The sequence below is a fragment of the Crotalus tigris genome, unplaced genomic scaffold (assembly GCF_016545835.1).
Source record: "Crotalus tigris isolate CLP2741 ecotype Arizona unplaced genomic scaffold, ASM1654583v1 scf7180000017831.1706817, whole genome shotgun sequence".
NCBI lineage: Eukaryota > Metazoa > Chordata > Lepidosauria > Squamata > Viperidae > Crotalus > Crotalus tigris.
The window spans coordinates 98,898-123,620 of record NW_024096660.1 but is presented as its reverse complement, the minus strand read 5'-3'; the positions used below and the strand labels follow the sequence as shown (position 1 = coordinate 123,620).

The following is a 24,723-nucleotide window of genomic DNA, read 5'->3' as shown; positions in this document are numbered from 1 at the left end:
TAAAGGCAGAACTGCTTTTTAAAATTAAATAAATTTAATATGCTACATTAAACATTGTAATGTTTCTTTTGCTATAGCTTGTAGAGAAAATCTAGGATGTAATTAGCAAGATTTTCTGCAGATGTCAATTTTGCGTCTATCCCACTCTTAGGGATGGAGTGGAGTTTGTAGAGGTTAGTTCCAGAGTGAATGCTTGAAGGCTGCATAGAAATTCCTCTACTATCATAACCTGAATTTGAAAAGAAAGCTAAAACTCAACTCTTTTTTTGACTTCAACAATATTCCTTACCAGACCACAAGATTTAATGTAGTGTGACTGTTCTAGTTGGCTAGAATTTAGTCCTGACCGTGTGAGGGAATCTGGATTACTAATAATCTGTACCACCATCTGTCTAATACGTGGGCAAAGCCAGATTCTGAACACTGTTGAATTGGAATATAGGTAGTCCTCGAGTGACGAGTGTAATGGAGCCTGCTCATTCCACTCATAACTCAAAAACACGGAGTGAATCTCGTGCGTTGAACGAGATCACTCCCCTTGCTCGTTAAAGTGCACGCGGCTTGTTAAGTGCACATAAGGGATCTCCGGATGGGGGTCGGAAGACAGAAGTGGATTATAAACTTTTTTTCCTCTCCCTATTTTTTTCTTTTGTTTCTTTTCTTTTTTCTTCTTGTTGTCTGGGGAGTCTATTGGATTTTAGATTTTTAATCTCAGAGCTATTTAAGGACAGTGGAAGCTCAACTGTTGGTGATCTCCCTTGGACTATTAACTTTGAATAGTAGGACCTTGCGGATTATCAAGGATGGAGATAACAGAGGCTATAAATGGCAAAAAAAATAAGACTCTGGGTCCAGATTGGCTACCCGCAGAGTTTTTAAAATGCCTACAAGATAACAAGATTGATTCAGAGATCTTCTTAGTTTTTTTCTTAGCTCCTCTCCAAGTCATCTTTATCGGATAACGGTCTGCCCATATATTAGTTTCTATCTTGATCTCTTGTATAATCATGCTTAATTCGGGGGATATCCATATGATATCTCTGAATCAATCTTTTCTGAAAGAGAAAGAATTTATACAAATAGCAACAAAGGAAATGGAATGTGTGGGATACAGCCAAAGAATACTTTAGATATTTGGCTATAGCTTACATGGCAAAAAAGAATAAAGAAAAAAAGCAACAACAAACAAAGTTAAAGGAGGAATTTATAAAATTGGAATCAGAACTAATAAGAGATCCACAAAAGAAAACTCTTAAAAAGCAAATGGAAATAATAAAACATAAATTAAACTTAGCAGAGGCTGAAAAAATGGCCCAACAAATTAAAAGGGCAAAACAAAACATTTTTGAAAATGCTAATAAACTGAGTGGGTTGTTAGCACACAAATTGAAAAAAGAAAGAGAAAAAATTGATAAATAAATTGCAAGATTCAAAAGGGAATTTACAAGTCCAAAATAACATAATGAAAAAATAATCAAAGATTTTTATGAGACACTTTACGACACAGAAGAAACTTCTCAAGACAAAATAAAGCAATATATAAAAAAGCTGACTTACCAAAAATTTCAGAGAACATCCAAAACTTGTTAAATGAAAAAATATCAATGATGGAGGTAACAGGCTATAAAAAGGCAAATGGGCTACCCGCAGAGTTTTTTAAATGCCTACAAGATACATTAAGCTTATTAATAAAAGAACTATGTAATGAGGTACTTTTAGAGGCTAAAATACCAAATACTTGGATAGAAGCCAACATTGCTTTAATATCCAAAGAAGATTCAGACTTGACACAGATAAAGAATTATAGACCAATATCCTTATTAAACATGGACTATAATTTTTTTGCTTCAATAGCAGAAAGATTAAAGAGATTTTTGATTGAATTTATACATGCAGACCAAAATGGATTTTTACCTAAGAGACAAATAAAAAATAATTTAAGAATGATTTTAGATATATTGGAATACTTTGAAATGCACCCAGGGAAGCAGATGCGCTAATATTTCTAAATGCACAGAAGGCTTTTGATAATGAAAATTGGCAATTTATGATTCAACAACTAAACAAAATGGAGAAAACTTTAATATAATTAAAACAATTTATCATATACAAATAGCTAAAGTAATTGTAAATGGAGATTTTACAGAAAATTTTAATATTAAAAAAGGCACAAGACAAGGATGTCCATTATCCCCATTATAATTTATATTAACACTGGAAGTATTGAATAGAAATATTAGGCAAGACTCAGAAATTAAAGGAATGGAGATAAAAGATGAAAAATATAAACTACAAGCATTCGCGGATGACTTGGTTTTTAAATTAGAAGAACTGCTTGAGACAAGCCCCAAGCTTCTGAAAAAGATAGAAGAATTTGGAGAAGTGGTAGGACTGAATAGAGAAAAGACCAAAGTGATAACCAAAACAAAGAAATCAATTGTCAGAAAAAAACAGATCTTCAAATAGCTAAGAAAGTTAAATACTTGGGGATATACTTAACAGCAAAATGTGCAACAATAAAAGAAGACAACTATGTAAAATTATTAAAACAAATAAAACTAGACTTGGAAAAATGGAAAAATCTACAACTTTCAGTGCTAGGGAGAATAGCACCGGTGAAGATGAATATCTTATCAAAATTACTCTTTTTATTTCAAACAATACCTATAAAACTGGAAAAAAAAGTATTTGATGAATTAAATACATTGATCTTGAAATTTATTTGGCAAGGAAAAAAAGCCAGAATTAGATTGAAAATGCTACAAGAAGCAAAACAAAATGGAAGATTTGGGCTGCCAGATTGGGCTTTATATTATCAAGCATCTGTATTAACATGGTTAAAAGAATGGGTGACTCTTAGACATAAAAGATTACTATACCTAGAGGGGCATGACCCACAACTTGGATTGCATGCCTTCCTATGGTATGGGAAGAATAAAATACATAGATACTTTCAAAACCACTATATAAGAAAAACACGTCTTCTAGAATGAGAAAAGGTAAAAGCGAAAATTTACATGGAAATACCTGGATGGCTTTCAACAATGGAAGTGTTTGTTCATCCAAATCTAATTAACTATGAGAAAAATATGACTTATAAAGACATTTTGAATATTGAAAGAAAACTAAAATCTAGACAAGAACTGAAAGAACAGGGCATTGATCTATCATGGTTGCCACACCTGCAAATTCAAACGAGATATGAAAAAGATGCTAAAACATCTGGATTTTATAAAGAACAGACAGAATTTGACCAGATACTATTGACATCAGATGAAAAATTGATTAAGAAACTGTATAAGTGTATATTAAGTTTAAAGATGAAAGAGGAACAAGTTAAAGAAACAATGATAATATGGGCAAAAAACTTTGGGCATAACCTAGAGTTAGAAAACTGGCAAAGCCTTTGGGAAAGAAACTCTAAAATAACAAAGTTGGTGGCTTACAAAGAAAACCTATATAAAATGTTTTACAGATGGTACTTAACACCTGTGAGGTTAGCAAAAATGTTCAAAAATATATCTAGCAATTGTTGGAAATGTAGACAAAAACCAGGCACATACTATCATCTTTGGTGGACATGCCCTAAAGCCAAAAGAGTTTGGTCAAAAATACATATAAGGTTAGAGAAAATGCTAAAAAAATGTAGATTTTAAGCCAGAATTATTTTTGTTAGGTATAATTGTAAGAAATCATGAGAAAGAATGTATATATTTAATGTTACATGTACTAACTGCAGTGAGAATTGTATTTGTTCAACATTGGAAAGATGAAGAATTACCAGCGGAGGAAGAGATAATTAAGAAAATTTTGGACTGTGCAGAAATGGACAGACTTACAATGAAAATGAAAGAGAAAGAAGATTCAGAATACTTTAGAACATGGGATACATTTTATCAATGGCTAGAAAAATGAGGTAGAGAGAAAAGAGTTTAACATGTATTAGTAAGTAAGCTAAACATTTGAACCCAGAAAACATGTTGCTGATAAAATAGTAAGGATTTGTGATTATAAAAAAATAATAAAATATTGTTTAAAAAAAGAAATCAGAATACAAATCAGTGTAGTACTTCCCACAGATTCATCTTGGGGAGAAGCTGTACTTCACTGTAAAATTTTTGATTCAGTAACCTCAGAATTATCATCAAGCAGACAGTGCTGCAGAAAGGAACTGAAAAGAAATGCTGGGAATTTCTTGTAAGAAAATGCTCAGAAATATCCATGAAGTCACCAGAAGCTCAGCTCAAAGGAGACTTGCCTTGACAATGTTACAATTCTGCTCTGCATTGACCCTTATATTTGAAATCTGACAGAACCAAGGAAATTAATTTAAAGCTCTCTGAATATGGGATTGACAAATCAATTAAGAAAAAGAAGCCTTTCTTCCTCAAAATCTGAAAAAATTCCTCTATCACCAAAATTAGCTCCCTCCTGAAATGGTAGGTTAGAAACTATTTTTTGATTCCTAAAGTCATTACTAAAGGCAATAATTTCTTAAGGGATGGATTAATTATTAATTTGCAGAGCCTCTGTACTTTATCCAAGGTTAGAAATGGGGTCATCCATTGTGTCACTCTGCTGTTGAGTAAGTCTACAACCTGCATCTTGATACCAATTATTTACCATAGAACTCAGGGCAAACAAAAAAACATTGGTCTTAATCATTAAAGTCTTCAGCTTCTTCCTCCCTTTTATGTCATTTGATCTGTTAAGGTGTTCTGCAGAATTCCAAAACATTTCCTTAATACATGTATGCCCCATTCAATGACTGCTTTGATGATAACGGCGTCCCTGAATAAATGCTCCTATCATTTTCAATAGCATACATGCAGCTAGAGTAAATACATGCATACTGTAGTACATGCAGTATTACAGAACTGATTCCTCCTTTCACCCAATCATAAAAAATATGGTTAAAAGATAGTTAACGCCAATTTAGATGGAAGAAAAAGGAGGAGATAAGGAGGGAGACCCAGGCGACACAGTATTGAATAATCGGAGGTTGTATAAATATTTACAGAAGTATATACCGGGAAGGTCAGATAAATAGAAGTATTAACGTAATAGAAAGTTAATCTTATTATATATAATCATAGATAGGGAAATTTAGAAAGAGGAGTTGCTTGGACATTACCCCTGAATTGTATCTGAAGAGGGATGAGAGAGAAGAAAGGAGAGAGAGAAGAGAGTAAAGGAGGGGGGAAGGAAGTAGGAAGGTTGGAGGAGAAGAGGAGGAGAAGTGGGGAGAAATGGGAGGGGAGTGGTGAAGGAAAGAGGAGAGGAGAGGAAGAAAAGGGAAGTAGGGAAGAAAGAGAAGAAAGGGAGAAAGAAGGTAGAGAAGAAAGAGTAGTAGTGTGGATACAGTGAAAGGGGAAATGGGCGAGCAACACAAAAATTTATGTGTATGCATTTGTTTTATTTTATTAAGAGTATCTGATAGATAAGAATGTAAAAAGAATGTATGTTAACACGTGATAAAATATTGTGGTATATTTGTTGATATGTATGGGGGAGAGTTGGGAAAAATAAAAAAAAGTTCTTAAAAAAAAAGAACTGATTCCTCCTTAGATCTGTCATTGTCTATGTGTATTCAAACATATAAGTTCAAAATGACTAACATAAATACATTCTTTACTGAGTCAAAGTAACTGAGGAGTTGAAAAGGAACTTTCCTTCTTAGAACAGTGGCAGTTCCCTGAAGAAGTTCAACCCCACTAACAAAGGGAAAAAAATACGACATTGATGCAGGGTTAATTCAACAAGACTTTAATAGGTATATTACAACATGGCAAACTGACTGTTGTGATTCCGTGCCAGCCTATGCTCCCAACAGCTGAGTCTGAGGAATCTGAGGAGGAGGTGGAGGAGGCATTTGAAGGGCCATCAGGGGCAGAGGGAGGCTCTGATGAATTACAGGACTCACGGTTTGATGCAGAGCCTGGGCCCTCCAGTTGTGTTCCTGATGAAGCTCAGCTGTGTGAGGAGAATGAGTCAGACTCGGAGGACTCACACCTGATGGACATGCTAATTGATGCATACACACGTCGTCAATTAGCAAGAGTAAATCAGTAGCAGTCAATAAGGCAACTCCAGGGTAAAAGGAGAAGGCATTGAGAGGCAACACCTTGGGACTGCTGTATAAAAAGAGGAGGTGTGGGCGGTGCTGGTTGCTGAAGGCAACCGTTTGCAAAGTACTTCTTTGGATCCTGGTCTGTTTGTCTTGCTTGTGACTACTCTTCTGTTTGCATCGTGTTTCCTGTGGACTATTTCCTTCATTTGGATTGAGTTTTGCTGTTTGTGTTTTGGACTATCTGGCAGGTTTGTCACCCATATTAAAAGGGTTTTGTTTTGTTTTAAAATCTCCAGCCTATTTTATCAACAGGGGTTTGGTCCTTGTGCCTTTAACAAGGACGTCTATAGGCTGGGATAGAACACTGACCTTCAAAATAGCATCCTGTTATTGTGACGTAGTTTCTTAATCTAAGGCGTATTTCCATTCCTGCTTCCTTTCAGAATTCTTGGAAGTTTGAAATATTCAGGAAAAATAACCTCAAGATCATTTGACTGCTGGATGTATAATGTACATACTTATTTCACAGAAGAAAATCTATGTAACTCAGGGTTGAATTGTAGAGTGCTTGATACTCTTTGAGCTTGTTTATTTGCTTGCAGATGTTTCATTACCTAACTAGTTACATCATCACTAGGTAATATCATCATCATCATCATCATCATCATCCAATTGGGTATATATCTGCAAGCAAACAACAAACTCAAAAAGCACCCAAGACTTGATTTGACTTACTAATTCCTTAATTGTCATTATGACAATTAATTAAAAATAAGCATTCTAGAATAAGTATCGGCTTCTGTTTTTTCATCTTGATTTTTGTTTTTTGTTAATGACGAATTGTCTTTTTTGTATTGGACTACATGGCAAGGAAATAATTCAGTTCATTTTACTTTTAAATCACAATTGAAACTAATTTCTGCTTAAGGTTGCCATTATATACATCTCACCAATTTCTGCCAATTGCATACAGGGTGTGTTAAAATTTCTCAGTTGGTTTCTTATTTGAGAGTTGTTATTTTTACTTAAATTGGATGACAGACATTTTATTTTCTTTTTAATGCATGGAGGCTACAGCTAGAATGATTTGTTGAGCCTAATTGACTTCAAATTTCTCAATAAGTTTCGGTGTGTTCAGGAGGCTGCAGTTTTTTGGGATATGATTAAAATTTATCTTAATAAAGGCACGTTTGGAGCCACTCTCTGGGCTCCTCCCGGAGGCCTTAGATGACCAGGCAATGTGCACCAGTAAGGGAAAATTTTTTTAAATTTTGAGGCTACCTCAATGAGGACTAGAGGCCTGAATAGTTCAATAAAATTATTCAAGATGGCGACTACCAAGTGGAAGGGATGTCCAGGGTTCCCCTCCCCTTGTTCCTTGTGCCCTGCTGTAATTTTTTTTTTTGATTGGCCTAGCTGGGCCTCCCTGAGCCCACGTGGCCTTCTGGTTTGCGCGCCTCCTGCAGCAGGCTTCGTTAGGCTCAATGGGCCTCGTCAGTCAGGGCAGGCCTCGTTTGGTCTAGGGCCTCACGAGGAATTTGGGCGCTGAGTGGCTGCGCCCGTTCGCACGCGGTTGGGGTTAGTTAAGGGAAGGCTACCCCCCCCCCCGATCTGCAAAAAGCCTTTAAATTGCTTCCCCAACAGCCGGCAGGATCTGGAGCTTGTTAATGGCGGCCATGGCCCATTTTCCCTCCGAAAACGGGCTGCACGGCGATCCAATGCCCAGGTGAATCTTTTCTTGCTAATGGTCTTGAATCCGGAGGTTTTAGAGCAAAAACGTTTGTTCTCAGAAACGCTCTATCTCGTTCTCCGGAGTTCCCAGTATTTTCAGGGGCTCACGCTGCCTGAAGGGCAATTAAAATGGCGCCCGCGGCTTCCCTGGGCTGCTCAAGCAAGCTCCGACGATCTGGACTCAAATTTGAGTCCGGGTGTGGAGCTTGCTATTTTCCCCCAAGTTGGGGTAAAAAGCTGAGAAGGCTGGGGAGAAAGCACAGCAAATAGCCTCTGCTAGTGCCTTCTTCCCCCCCCCCAACCCAGAGCCCTGGGAATGGAAGGAAACTGGAAGGGATTCTCCCCCCCCCACACCCTACCTTTAAATGATTGAGATCCAAAAGGATCCCAGTATCTATGGGGAATTTGGTCAGGGAGGGTAATTAAATTTAAAGATAGCCAATTATCTAAAGATAATCCACCAATAAATTTCTTGTCTGACCTGAAATAGCTGAGAGCCAAGCCAACACAAGTCTTCAAGAGCTGAGACCAAGTTAAGAATGGATCCCCTAGCAAGAGGGGGCATGTCAAATTTGGCTACTTGGTCTCAAGAGTAGGCAGACAGAGAAAACCCACTGGTGGATTATCCATCTCCTGTACTGGAGAATTCAAGTCTGATCAGTTCATGTTTCTTCTACTACAATATATTGTATTTGGTACCCTTAACAGGGCTGGCCAAATAGTCTGTGAGCAGTTGAATCCAGCAGTTGAATTATTGTATTATCTCACTTAGTTACCTAGATTCCTGAATAGCCTGATCCTTTGAAGCAGTGCAACAAGGTCATTGCAACATGAACATTGGCACTCAGTGATCTGCTCTAATTACATTAACTCCTGCCCAATGATTTACCTGGATTGAATCACCCTGGGAAATGTTTGTGCATGCATTTAGGACTGGTAAACAAACCTTCAATTTCTAAATTTTTGACCTCAAGAGAACTGGTTTCCTGATATCTTCAGTTAAAAATAACTTTGTCATTTAGATATGGGTTGGTGGTACAAGTACTTTGAGATTTCCACTAGGACTAAAACATTTAATATTTCTTTTAACAATAACTTTACAGCAATTATTTCTGAGTAGTTGTTAGACTATACTAAATTAGATGCCCAAGGATACACAGAGGTATAGAATAAGATAGAACTATATAAATATCAATAGAAAACTATTTTGGCATGTATGTGTTGTATTAGATTTAAAATTAATATTCTTCAATTCATAGTTAATCTTTCCCCTCTCATCAAAATAAGCAATGCTGTGTATTTTAATGGTTTGTGTCTACGATCTTGTGTCTCTTTTCTATGGTGAATAATCAAGCAGCTGTGGGCCTTTTACGGGGTGGTGACATGCATCAGCTTTCAAAAGTCACTGTGACCCAGTTCTAATGGTGTATGTCTCTTTTTCTTTTCCCTCCACATATGGTGAATTTGTGCCTTTGGCCTCTGACACACCTGCAGCGATCCACACATGGCTACAGATTTGGTCCTTTGTCTATGTTCTCCAATTTACAGCAGCATTTAGTTCCCTGTCCTCAATTCTCTGGTGCCGTTTGTGGTTATAATTCTTTGCTGCCCTCGCCTTATCTCCTGCACAGATGAATTAAAAAAGTGCATTTGCCTGGAGGTTGCCACCCATAAGTAATTCTCTCTAAAGTTACACCCTTTCTTTGTGGTATATTTTTCTGTGAGCTGACTTGACATCAAATCGCAGTCCCAGAGCACCTCTTCTTTGCTTAATGGCACAATGCAATTTTACAAAGCCTTTCCCTGCTGAGGTTTTTTTCTTCTCCATTTGCAAAATAAATGATAAATTTATAGTAATTTAATTCAATACACTCTTCTCTCTTTAGTGAAATTTGAAGTGGCTTCAAAATCAAGGCCAACACCATTTTGTAGCCCCTTGGCCATTGTACTGCTTTTTTCTGGCTTTTTCTGACCCTGGGGTGAAGTTAGGGTATGTAGTATAACTGGTTTGTCTAGTTACAAATGATCCCCAAACTACTGCACACAAAACATTCCCTCTCTTTCTGCCTAAATTTAAAAGTAGATTATTGACTGAGGCCAGCTTCTTGCTCTTAAATGTTAGGCAGATTACAGACTGGAAAGCCATTTGTTACAAAATAATCATCTGTTTCCTCTTTCATTTCTGTTGCTGTATCAGAATTTAAAATAAAGGCAAAACTTATTTCTTGCTACATTGGATTGTTTCTTAAACTTTTTTTCTCTCAATACCCCTGCTCATTTTTAAACATGTTGGAGGACTCCAAAAAAGCTTTTGTTTCTATGGGTTATAGTTATCAATATTTACTGTATTAAAAATTAAAATTGATACATTTTTAGAATATGTATTTATTGAATCATATAAAATATATATTTAACCCTTAGATATTAATATAAATAAAATCTATTTCATGAAAAGAAACTTTTTTAATAAATAAAAAATCGAAATAAAAGACATCTTTTCAGATGTTTGCTTAATATTTGGCTTAATAGAAGACAATTGGATTCTCGTGTTGGTTTTGCATTTAATTTATTGAAATACATTTTTAGTGGAAACATGTGATCTGACTTTAACACAGATATATGCTTGGAAAAAGGGAGATGTATTCTGAGTATTTTTCAGATAACTGGATAGGCTTTTTGATACTATACCAAAATTCATTAAGTATTAGTTTCTCAAACATTAGGAGCAATGTGGAATCTGACATATCAGTGAACTTTTTGTATTAGATTACATTAAAACCTATTCGTCAGTCTTGCACTTTAAATGAATCTTGTATCCAGGCATGCCTTTGTAATATGATGCTTCAGATAAAGAGAATTTGGATTCACTGAGTTCTGAAGATCTTCCAAATTTTGACACATTTCATTTTTTTTTCTGCCCCACACCAACAAGACAGTCCAAAACCCACAATGTCCTCATTGGTCCAGCCACCACAATCAAATCAAAAGATCTAATCCATCTGAGACCCAAGTCCTATAAATGGGGAAGAAGCAACTCCCAAGTTGGCTGGCCAGTTGTTGGGCACAGGATGCAAGTCTACCAGGTCATCTGAATCCTCCATTCAGCCAGGGATTCCTGCTCCCAGGGATGTAGCCATAGCCATCTTGCGATTTTGCGGCCCACAATAGGGTTACAACTGCCTCCTCTTGTCCTGGGATGGGCCGCAAAATGGAGGATATGAAATAGTCCGGAGAAAACTAACTTTTGCCTTGCATTGCTGCGGTACTTTCAGGACCGGCCAAACATCACCAGTGAGCTGCACCAGCTGATCCGCTGCCCCACCAGGCTCCACCATCAGCCCACCGCATCTTTTCATATTCCTGATGCCAAGATGCTCCTGTCTGCAGCCAGCTCTCGAATCTGCTGCTACCACCACACAGGCAGATACAGGCAGGGCTCCACTGTTCCTCCACTGCTGCTGCTACTACTTCTAACATTTGATGGGATTTTAATATTGAACAAGTAGTCCTCAACAGGTAATCCTCAAATGGAGGCCCAACATTTCTTGTTGCTAAGCAAGACGGTTTTTGTGTGAGTTTTGCCCCATTTTACGATCTTTCTTGTCACGGTTGTTAAGTGAATCACTGCATTTGTTAAGTTAGTAATACGGTTGTTAAGTGAATCTAGCTTCCCCATTGAGCTTGCTTGTCAGAAGGTCACAAAGGATGATCACATGACTGCGGGACATTGCGACCGATATAACTAGGAGTTGCAAAGCACCTGCATTTTGATCATGTGACCATGGGGGTGCTGCAATGGTCGTAAGTATGAAAAGTCACATTTTAGTGCCATTGACACTTTGAACAGTCATTAAACGAACTGTTGTAAGTCAAAGTCTACCTGTATTGTTTTTTTTAACATAGGCTGGAAAATAGTTTTGATTTTGCATGTCCCTCAGAAGGCAGCCTAGGAGACACCCCTCCCCCCATGGGTCTTCAGACCACATTTTGAGAAGCACTGCTGAACAGGCATGTGCAGCTTTTTAAGATGACTTGCCATATTTTTTATTTTATTTAGTTTCCCTCTCTTCTCCAGATGGCTATTGCGCAGCTTCCTGAAACCTCTGGAGACTGTGAATCGTTTCTCATGAAAGTCTGAAAGGGTTCTTCCCAGTGTCTTTGACTTAATATAGATCCCTTAAATGCATAGTAATGGAATCACTACTTGTGAGACATGTTGTCCCAACTGCTCTGTGGTTTGCAGCATCCCAGGCTCTTTGCTCTCCTTTGTCTAGCACAAGGGCAGTCCCTTGAGACTTCAGGATTATTTTCATCCACTTGAGTGGCTAGAGGGGGGAATTCTTATCCTTCCAGCTTCTGCATCTGCTGAAACTTCCTAACTCTGTTTCTGAGACGTCTATGGCTATTATTGTAACTTTTCCCTTAGTTCTGCAGGGAATTATTCTTCTGTCTCCTCTGTGATATGACTCTCTTTGCACATTTACTTCAGTTACTGGAACCCAGAATCCTGTTGGAAGTTGTAATATTTTTTGTGTCTCTATGAGCATCCAATAGGAGAAATACAACCTGAGCAAATTACAGGTAGTTTCAATTTACAACCACAATAGAGCCCCAAATTGTTGCTAAGCAAGGTGGGTTTTGCCCCATTTAAGACCTTTTTTTGCCAGTTAAGCAAAATCATTGCAGATAAGTGAATCATGTGGTTGTTAAATGAATTAGCCTTCCCCATTGATTTTGCTTGCTGGAGGCTGGCTAAAAAAGTTACAAATGGTGATCACATGATTCGGAACAGAATGACTGTCATAAATACAGTACATATGAAATTAAATATTCTCATGAGGTGATACTTTTTTCCTAGTTTTTTCCCCCAATGGGGAATGCCTCTAAAGCAGACATGTCAAACTCGCGATGTCACGTGACGTCGCACAATGTATCGTGACTTTTTCCCCATTGCCAGTGATGGGGTGGGCGCAGTTTTGGCATGACGCATCTGGCCCGTGGGCCGGCAGTTTGACATGCCTGCTCTAAAGGAATGATGGGCATAATAGCAATAGATGATGATGTGTCACATAGTTTTATCCCTGAAGAACTTATAAATTTATACATTGTTCTGAGTACTTAGAAATTTGCTATCTAAAATGGGCCCCAAAAAAATATTCTCTTCCCAAGTTGGAATGACATCTTTTTCTAGGCTTCAGTCTTAAAATAATATAAAGGTGTGTGATAATGCAGGTAGTCCTCAACTTATGACCACAATTAAGCCCAAAGTTTCTATTGCTAAGAGACATTTGTTAAGTGAATTTTGTCCCATTGTACATCCTTTCTTGCCATAGTTGTTAAGTGAATTAGTACAGTTTAAGTGAATTAGTACAGTTACTTACAGTTAGGTTAATAACTCGGTTGTGAAGTGAATCTAGCTTCCCCCTTGACTTTGCTTGTCAGACGGTTGCAAAAGGTGATCACATGACCATGGGACACTGCAACGGTCATAAATGTGAGTCAGAAGCATCTGAATTTTGATTACATGACCACGGAGATGCTGCAACAGTCATAAGTGTGAAAAATGGTCATAAATCACTTTTTTCAATGCTGTTGTAACTTCGAATGGTACTAAATCAACTGTTGTAAGTTGAGGACTACCTGTATTTACAGTAAATTAACTATTCCATATTTAGAAATAAATATGCCTCTATTATTGAAATTCAACTTATAAATTGGTGCTTTGAGAAGGCCCCCCTCTTCCTCTGTTTGTTCCTGTGTACCTATGAATTGCGTAGATGTTGGGGCTGTAAGAAGCACAGTCACATTGTCTGGGACCCATAAGAATGTCTTCCAGCATTTGGAGCCCTTTTGATGACTCTTCCATTAAAAAAAATGCATTGTATACTATAGGCTGGGTAGAATATGTGAAACATCATGGAATACTGTATATCCCCTTACCATAATGGGTAAAAAACATGGACTGTCAAGAAGCACAGTCTAGTGAAGAATCTTCTACATATTTTAATAACTTCAGGATAACTATGATCTCATTCTCCAATCCATTTGGTACTTTCTTATAAATATATGGATGTAATGAATATATGGGAGTACATACTGATACAAATTGGACAAGTTCTGTGGAAGTTTAGGACAAAGACCAAAGTGCCCAGGTCTAAAGCTTATAGTTTTCTGTTCTGTTGCTGTGGAACTACAGAATTTTGCCTTTGGGTGTAATATATATAATTTACTACTATTACAATCATATGCCATTCCTGTTGGCAAATCCTATGGAAATGTTTAGCATAACGACAGCCAATCCACAGCTGAGATGGTTGAGATGCACTACTTGGTTCACCCGACTGATGTCAAATACATTTCTATACATAGCCTAACTAAATCATATTACTGCAATGCAAAAAGACAAGAGAGCTGAAAGATCAGAGAGATTAATCTTTATCTAAAGATTAATTTTGAAAATATGGCAAGCAATTTGGTGCATTCCAGACATTTTAAACTTCAATCCCTACCAGCTCCTGAGGGATTATCTGAGCTGTAATTCAAAACAACTGGAAGGAACTGCCAAGTTGCTTGTTCCTGTTCTCTGTCTGTATAGTTTTCAGCCTTGGGGTGGGGGTGGGGAGAAGCTATAACATTTAAGTTTTGCTTTAGTGCTGTGGCTTTCTGCTGATGTCAACAACTGAACACACTGGAATGCTGCAAATTAGAAGTAATAGGCAAAGAAACCTAGGCTAACAGTTATTACCTGTCCTATATAATATCCCCTCCAGCAACAGAATGCCACAATGCTACTTTAAACACGAGACTTTGAAATAGGAGGCTTGCACACAAACGTTCAGATATTCAAGTCATTCAACTCCAGCACATTGAACTCACACGGTATTTTTTCTAGTTAATGAAGATGGGCTGTACACTTGAACTGTGGTCATCCAGTTAAAGAGAAACATAACATAACCAGTTAATGCTCAGTAGAAAAGTTAAAAATAAAAGACAAGTTAATCATAATAAAATGATTAAGAGCTAACTGAACAATGGTTTATGACTTCCTTTCTGCCTTGGACTATTTTTGCTCACTTCCAATTCTTTATTTTTCCAGCTAAATTGTTGGGTGGAAGGAACTTCAATGATTTTAATTTTACTTCATTTTAATTTTAAGTTAAATACACCTTGAAGATTTTATTGCTATACTATACAGCATTATAAACTGCTAAGAGTCCCTCGATTCAGCAATTTATAAATTAAATAAATGACAAATAAAACCTTCTTAATCTTATTTTTGGGAAGAATATGAACTCCAAATATTATGAGTTTTAAAATATAAAACTAACCAAAAGCATCAGAGGCATATGAGGTGAGGATTAGATGAGCAGGAAGGATTCAGATCTTCCCAGATAAAATATACTCTGTGCTTAGTAATGATCCTTATCTTGACATCTTCATTAAAATGATGGCAATATTTCTAATATTTCCAAATGTTTTTAGTTTAATACATAGTAGATCCATTATAGGTGGACATGCATGCAGTTTACTCATCTTTCCTTTGTGCAATTTTTCTCATTGAGATTTTTTTTTCATTCCCCAGTTCTGAAGCTCTGAAACCGTAGTACCCCATACTCGGGGAAAATGAATCTCTTTCTCCAGATACTATATTTATTGCTCTCATCATTATGTGGAATGTGGTTGCATCATATTACAGACAATATTGGTCAATACTATATGGTTAATTATAAGAGATAAAATTAGAGCATCTTATTTTGATAAGCAATAATTATTTGCTATTCTGAATGCTTAAAAGATTTCATTCCTGTATATTTACACTGAGGTAGTGCAGAAAAAATATATATTGCCCCATATAGAGATTTTCCTATACTGTATTTGCACAAATTTCAGGGAACTTTGTGCTGAAGAAGTCAATCAATCAATCTTTTATTACAGTCTCAGACCCGAGTTAAAAATTAAACCAAAATAAAACAGCACAAGACTTATTACAATTAATGGTGAGATCATTCATGGTCAGCCAAAGTTTGCCTAATTTTACAGACAATATAGCAAAATTTAGTTATATTCAAAGAAATTGTATCATACTGATCCAATTAATAACAGATGTACATAAAATAGAATTTCGTGGCTATTATTTTACCAGGTAAGGAGTTATGAGTCCATGAATCCTTATAGAAGAAATAATATAACAGGACATGAGCTGTGATTTCAATGGCCCCTTGTTGACAGGGGCACAGTCTGAACTCCCATGGCATTTTTAATATCGGCCCTTCAGAAAAGCTTGGAAGAACATTAAAGCGTGCTAGAGATTACTGCCCTTTGAAATTTAAAAACTCATAGATATCTCACTAATTTATGAAGGGCAGGTTGACTGCTGAAGAAAATGGTCTTGGGTATAACAGGATTTTTTGATTTTTAATACGTTGTTTAGTGAGTATATATTCATAGTCATCAGTAGGAACATCTCCTTGGAGAGATAAAGCCATTATTGACTTACAGTTATCCTCCATAAAGAAAAAACTCAAACCTGTGGGAAAGAACAGTAATTTCAGCCAGTGGGCTATGATGGAAGTCCATGCACCTGTTTGAAATAGTCACTCGTCACTCCCAGGTGAACTGCTGTATGCAAGAGTGCCCTTGAAGACTACTCAGAAATGGCAAGTAGTGAAAAATGTGGTCCACATGTTAAGCAGATCTCACCATAGCCATATAACATCGATATTGTGGAAGCTACATTGTTTACTGGTTTGTTTCTTGGGGACATTCAAGGTGCTGTGATCACCTTTAAAGTCATAACTGACTAGGCTACCCCCGAGACTGCTTCTTCCCAAATAGCATCTATAGTTTTGTCTGGGATAATGGTAGAGTTAGAGTTTTTCCATCATATGACTGAACTAAAGTCATTGTTCCATAGAGGGGAAATACTATAATGAGCTCTAATAAGCAAAATTAGACTTCTTAGGAAAATATTTCTAGAAATAGATTTAGACAGTGGCAAGCAACCTTATGGAGGGGGAACACAGGAGTCAAGAGTGATTTTGCCTATGTACCAAATAGCCACCATAGGGGGTGTGTAATTAATGGATACACACACAAGCCCCATAGCCTATTACCTTATTTTCCCAGTGGAACTTTGTTTTGTACCCAAAAGTTTTTCTGAAAATGTGATTTAGAGGTGGATGCTTGGCAGTATGCCAACTACTTCTCTCTCTCTCTCTCTCTCTCTTAAAGTCGTAGAATGGAAACAATGGAAGACGTGAAGAAGGGTATCTATCCTTTGTTTACCTATAGTTTATTAATATAGTGAGAGCTCACCATTTTTCAGTATATAATATATGTTAGAATATGCATGTAATAGATTACAAGAGGGAAAACAGGGTTAAAAGGCGTTTCACTTCCAACCTAAGACTTCTATTACCTGATTTCCAAATGGAATATCAAAATATCTTTCCTTTCAACTGACACTTAAAATATTTCATTGTATTATTCAGTTAACCATAGGAGACTGTTTCACTCCATGTATGTAAAATATGTTTTTAAAACAATCTGAGGTATTCTTCAAATTGATTAGTCTCCAGTGGTAAAAGCAATTTTTTCCATTATATGATGAAGTTATCAAAAAAAAAAAACCTCTAATATTTCCAGTGCAATCACTTTGTTAGCCTGCTGAAGCAAAGCAACAAGAATCTTCTGATACCTTTGCTGTATTGTGAAAGTCTTAGTTAGACGAACAGCACTGTAGCAATTTCAAGTAGTTTCCATGTCAAATAGATCAGCCAGTGACTCTTCTCTCCCTCCTAATTTTTTTGCAGAAAACTTTCAGTTTCCTAAATACGTTCCTCTTTTCTTATTGTCATAACTTCTGTCATCTGATCGTAATGGTCCAAATTTAGCTCTTTGGTGCTCACATTTTATTAAGCATTGCCTTAATCCACAAACAAGGACAAGTTTTAGCATCCTCAAATTTTGCAGTATTAAAGTGTGAGTTTACTTCTGAATTTACATGCAGGATATACATTAGTTTAAAATGCAACACAGCAATTTGACAATTATTGTGCTTCATAGAGTTCACTTGTGCACATTTAAAATTTTAGGCAGCATTCAAATATATGTATATATGATGACTGCATATTAGAATATTTGGGAATATTTAAGGTTGCTGAAGTACAACTTTCATTAAACTATTCCACATGGAGTGATTTGGGTAGCATAAGAATCTTTTAAGAAGCTATTCACACCCAAGGATGGAAAGATACCAAGCTGCATGGGAAAGACAGCAATGGGTAAAGGGGATGGAGTCACACAGAAGGCATGGATTCAGACTGCAAATATGTCAAGGGTTAGATATCTACCAAAAACAAAAATCATTGTGGGTGATGATATCAGCTCCAAAGATAATTTTAATGGAAGGTTATTGCTCAGCAATCTTGAGATGACAAAAACAAGTAGGTAACCAAAAAGAAAATGATATAACAATAAAAACAATTCAGTTACCCTCACATGGATTGAGTAAAAGTTCCAGACAAAAGCTTAAAGAAATATTTAATGTGACCCAACTGCCAAACATCAAGGCACTGTATTCTCTCCAAGGCTTGATGTGACCCCTGTAAAGTCATCAAACATGTCCCTGAGTTTACAGAAAATATTTATATGGGGATTGCTTCTGAAACAAACAATTATTGATAATTCTAGTTCTGAATGATATATTAGGAAACAATAAAAAATCAATAATAATGAATACAACATTTGGGTCATATCTTTTGATAAGCTGGAGAATTCTACATCTCTTTCCTATGTTACTTCAAATTGAGAATGTTTGGAATCATAGAGATCCAGAAATTCAAGAAAACTTGAATATAGACTTCAGAGATAGGAAACCCTATCAGTTTCTCCTATGTAGAATCACTACAGTATTGACATTCACCTCTAAATCTAATACTAACTGTAAATATTGGGCAATGCATTTGACAAAATCAGTATTTTCCCAGTACACAGCAGCAAAACTATCTATGTACTGAAACCAATGCACAGATCAGGAAGCCACACTACAGACACAACTTGGCAAAACAATCTTGACTTCAAGTTGGCAAAGAAATAAGACATGGAGGTATTCTCTCCCTTATTTATTCAACAAATACAAGGAAAGCTAGACTGGAGAAAGGAGAGTATAGTTTTAAAATTGGGAGAAGAAACAAATAACTGGTGCTATACCTATGACACTATTCTGATAGCTGAAAATGCAAATTATCTGCAAGCCCTACTAATATAAAAATAAAGGATAGGAGAGCAAAATGGGACTAAAAGATTAAATATAAAATAACAATAAGCACAGCAATCAGATTTAACATTGGTAATGAAGATACTGAAGTGCATAGCTTCAATCTTTTAAGATAAACCATCATTAGTAAAGGAACTGGCAGTTAAGAAAACATCAGACTGGTCCTTGGTAGAGTATCCATGAAGATCTTGGAAAAGATATTCAGTTGTTTCTATGTGTCCCTACCTACATGAATTAGACTCATGTAGACAGCAGAAGGAAAATGTGGACTTTGAAGAAGCAGGTTATTAACAATATTAATGTTTTTGAATTTTGGTGTTGGAGAACACTATTGAAAATACCATGTATGTTCAAGGGAAAAAAGTACAGTTTATCGAATGACTCAATCTAGAGCAGGGATATCAAACTGTCGACCCACGGGCCAGTTGCATCATGCAGAGGCCACATCCACCCCAGCTCCAGCAATGCAAAAAAAGTCTCAATATATCACATGTCACGTGACGTGGCGAGTTTGACCCTATGATCTAGAGTTATCACCTGAAGCACAAATGACCAAGCTCTCCTCCTAGAGACAGATCATCATGGAGGAAATTTATCTATGTTGTTAAGAATCAACACTGACTAGATGACACATAATCAGTCAATCACCTCCCACATGATCTGAGGACAAAGAAAATGATAATAATAATATTAAAATATCTATGGCAAATCTCCATGATATGATTGAGAATTGCTGATTATGAGATGAGCTATGTAAGTTGAAGGATGAATGAGACTAAATGGCCTCAAAGTTAGGGGGAAAAAATTGAATAGCTGGGAAATAAAGTTAGCTAAATTAAAATGTTTTTCAAAACAGCAGCTGCTTTGCCTGAAGATCTGCAATGTCTGTTCCATGTAGTGCTTCTGGAACTGTTATCTTGGATCGCTTCTTTAACCTAGAAAGCATATATCACATTTGTAACGTATTATGTTAGTATCGTTCCAGACAAGGTTTGAATGTCCAATTGCCCTGTTCCAGTCAATAGAATGTTACAGTGGGATCTCGACAATCTTGTTTTCCATTTGTGACCCCTTCCATCTTTTTTTTATAACTCAATTGCAAAATAAATAAGAACAGTACAACAGCAGCACAAGGAGCTAAGTGTCACTCATTAGCAGGACTAGGAGCTAAGTGTCTGGAAACTTTTATATTACTACTACCTCTTAAGGGAAGAATTGCACCACTACCAAACAAACTTAGTACTTTAAATATGATAACTGAAAGTACATATGTCTCTTTTTACTAATAAAGTGATCGTTGTTCCTATCTACCCCTTTTAGAGATGCAGTTGATTTTTGGAGAGCTCATCTTTCCTTACCTCTGATTTTCTTTGAATAAAATTCTTTCTTAACTGAAGCAGACAGCAATTATTAAGATTAGAATATTGCTGGAAGGGACTTTGGAGGTCTTCTAGTCTAGCCCCCTGCAGGAGATCATACCATTTCAGACAAGTGACTGTCTAGTCTCTTCTTGAAAATCTCCAGTGATGGAGTGCCCACAATTTCTGAAGGCAAGCTGTTCCACTGGCTAATTGTTAATTGATTACTTCTTTGACAAGCACTCCTTTCCTCTGGGTGAAAGGAAAAAAAGTAATTTAGCTGAAAAATAAAACTGTTCCCGTTGGTCTTATGTAAGCAAATAGTGATCATTTGGGAGCAATCAAATAGTGATCATTTGGGAGCAATAGTGATCATTTAGGAGCCAAGGTGGCGCAGCAGTTAGAGTGCAGTACTGCAGGCCACTTTAGCTGACTGTGTTCAGCAGGTCAGCGGTTCAAATCTCACCGGCTCAAGGTTGACTCAGCCTTCCATCCTTTCGGGGTAGGTAAAATGAGGACCCAGATTGTTGGGGGCAATGTAAATATATATATATACATTGCTTACTGGTGTACACCGCTTAGAGAGTGCTTGCACTTAAAGCGGTATATAAGTCTAATAAATAAATAAATCAAAGCCTGATAAAGAACCATGTTATTCTCAAAATAAGTCATTTTGCTGTTCTGCCTGTTAGTTAACTCCTGATATATGGTTGCTAAATATCTATCCATAGTGACATCCTGGGCATACCTTAAATGGGCAATGGCTTCATTTGTTCTTTTATTATGCTTGCTAACTTGCATCTTCCTTAGTAATACTCTTCAGCAGTGTATTCAAATACTGTGGATTTGGGAGAACCCAAAGGACATTTCAACACTATTAATTAATCCAGAGTTTTGGGTGACGCTAATATGTCTGGGAGAGTCAGTTTGATACAGTGGTTAAGTCATCATGCTGGAGACTGGGAGATTCTAATCCTGCTTTAGGCAAAAAGCCAGTTGGGTGACATTGGGCCAGTCACTTTCTCTCAGCTCTAGGAAGGAGGCAATGGCAAACCAGTTCTGAAGAAGTTTGCCGTAAAACTGAAAAACGAAATAAGATTGCCCAGGCAGTTTCCAAGAATTAGACAAAATTGAATGGAAAAAACTATATCTAACCAAATTGTGGGATTAGAAATTTATTGTAATCCATTCTACAGTTTTAAATCTTATGAACTGAATTGAAGTAGTACTTCAAATTAGTTAAAAAAAACCCACAAATTGATTTAGAAGATTATTAGCCCTCTTAGCTGATAAACACAAATAAATAATCCCTAATTTTCAAATTGGGATTATTACAGTTTGTACATTTATTATTAAAATAAAGGTCAAAATTATATTTTTATTCCAATACATTCTAAATATGCTTTACAGTCTTTCCTGTTGGAAATATAATTCTGAAAGCAGGACCAAGCTTCTGCCCAAGAGTCCCAGGTGTAATATAATAGCTCTCTTATGGTACCTGTTGTAACCAAATGCAGGCTCGGGACGTTGCATTGGTCCCGGGCATTCCAAAAGCTGCCCGGGACCAGACAGAGCAGTGCCGGCCTTGTGCACATGTGCAAGGCACGAAAACGCTCTGTTCCTATTGGTTGACACTGTCCGGGCTTCTGGCCATATAAAAAGGCCTGCGTGCCTTTTGCTTTTGCTTGGTTGTTGTAGAACAGTGTTTCCCAAACTTGACAATTTTAAGGCATGTGGACTTCAACTCCCAGAATTCCACAGCCAGCATTGCTGGCTGTGGAATTCTGGGAGTTGAAGTCCTCATGCCTTAAAATTGTCAAGTTTGGGAAACACTGTTGTAGAAGGAGAATAAAGTGTTTGTTCAGCATCGCCATGTGTCTTCATCATTCGCACGCGAACAGAGTATACAACAGTACCCATTGTGTATTGTTTTTTTTAATTTGATCACATTAAAATACATTTTGGGTGGGATCCTGCCATGTCCTGAGCTGGAGATAATTTCTAAAACCATTAGAACAGCCCTGGCTTAAGTCATTTGGTGCAGCATACTGCTACATTGCAAATTGCTCAGAAAGCCTTGGGTTTACAATTATGTTTTTATATAATTAGCAGCCCCTGAATAGTCTATAGTACAATCTTCACAAAAAAATGTTTCCTGAAGTTATTAGCTACCAGGGGAACTCCCATTGGTCTATGGATGAAACAACCTTGAAATGGAAGCAGATATTTCAAAAAAACAATTTGCTGATTGTATCTTTCCTACAGTTCCCATTTTTATTACCAAAAGTTACACAAATAAATCATATTAATACCATTACTGTCATAACTGAGCTTCATCACAAGAACATGCAGTTCTGTGTCTTTCCTTTTTAAGCTCAGAACTGGAATAACAATTTTTAGCAGTTGGTCCCCACCCCAAATATAAGCATGCAGGAAGGTAACAGCATACTGTGTTTTGTGCTGCAGCGTGATGTCATACTAGCCACATGACTGCGGAAATGTCTCCAAATAATCCTGGCTCTTTGGCTCAAGAAACAAAGATGAGCACTGCCTCCTAAAGTTAGTCATGGCAGCAGGGTAAAAACTTTCCCTTTTCCTTCCCATTCCCATCCCATCCTACCTGGTTCCTTTAGGCAGGGATCAAGATTCCTCAACAATGAAAAATAGGACATACATCCTCTTTTGCCTTCCTCAATTACATATTTACTATTAAAGGACATGGTGGTACAAAGAAAGATCAGGATTTCCCCTAATAGTCTTAAGAGCGGCAAAGGAGTCAAAACATTTTTTTCAGACTATCTTTCTGCTATTTTCCCTTTCCAAACTAATATCGAACTTTCTGACATTTTCTGTATTTAATTAATTAACCTTTAATTATATTTCTTTTTAGAATCTACAATAAAAATTAAGGCATTCAGGTAAGTTGGGTGTGCACCTATCCTGTGAGAATGCCATTATTGTTAACATTGCATAGTGTTAAAATATAAATCGGAGCTAAACCTTAAATATTTATTCATTTATCTTATATATAGGCACATTTAAGATCAACACAAAGCACTTAAGGCAAGTGCTAGATATGATCATTGTCTAATTGATCTCAGGGGAACTTTTCAGATGAGGTACGTTTCTAACTTCTATCTAAGCAACCAAAACAAAATCCTTGCTCAAAACAAGATGAGAGGAGAAAGAAATATTTTATCCAAGCCTATTATGCCAGTTCAGTTCTAAGGTACTTTAGTTAAAAAGCCTTTTTCTTTTTTCCCCACCCACCAGTTTCTGCTATTCATGTAAGCCTCTGTTGTCTGCTTCTGAAAGTGAAAAGTGTTTGCAGTAGTCTGTACATGAATTATATCGGCAAGTACAAGCAGAGAGAAATAGCACAGTGAACAGTAATGTCTTTGGGGAAGCTAATTATGGATCTTCAAGACAAGCAGCCTGAAGTTTTCACTCAGAGTACTACACAATTACATAACACTAATGCTATTTGATCACATTATGTAGAAAAATAAACACAGCTGCAGAAGTATCTGTAGAGAAAAAAAATACGTGGATTTCTCTCATCTTCATTGCTTTGGCCTACTTCTAGTGCTGCTCTAATTGGCTTTGAGGAAGATGTTTTGTCCAACTAGTTTCCCATGAGAAATTATGGTTTTAGCATGGTTAAAATAAACCATGGTATAAATGATCATAGGGACTGCATTCTCACATCGCTTTTTAAAATATTTTATACTATACAGGTAGTTGTTGGATAATCCATAGTGGCTTAGTTTGCACCTTGTACTAAGCTATAAGGAGCATATCTATTCATTATGCTAAATCAAAAGCAAGATATGGTACTACACTGTGGTTCACACTAGATAAAAAGCAGGACTTGGCTGCCAAAGCTTATTTACTCAATGGCATTTATTCCATTACGGTATGATAATGCACAGATTTTTGTTGTGCCAGAAGCTTGACTCTACTTCAAGCCCAGCAGAATGCTCTAGTCTAAAGCTTCAGACAAATCTTATTTGCATTTGTGGTTAATATAATAGAAAACTATGTGATTATGAACAGGATTGCATTGTCAACCATTCTTGATGAATTCTTCCCTCAAGCATTGGGGTATAAAGGAGGCTGATTTTTCTGGTCTGACACCTAGGGGAAAGGGCACATTTGATTTTAACTATGTTTTTATGGATTGTTGTGAGCCAGCTAGTGTATTGCATGAAATAGATGGCCACAAAAAAATATTTTATCTTTTGTAATTAAATCCAAACTATCCAATTCCCAATTTAATTTGAAGC

General features: G+C 36.7%; 1 protein-coding gene across 1 annotated transcript in view; it reads right to left on the bottom strand.

Annotated features, from left to right (window-relative positions):
* Positions 1–13,235, bottom strand: part of LOC120307828 — a 33,241-nt gene extending 20,006 nt beyond the window's left edge. Inside the window, exon 1 of the mRNA XM_039342982.1 lies at positions 13,183–13,235. The gene's annotated coding sequence lies outside the window, so the exon portion shown is untranslated. The remainder of the gene's footprint in view (positions 1–13,182) is intronic.
* Positions 13,236–24,723: the final 11,488 nt, after the last annotated feature.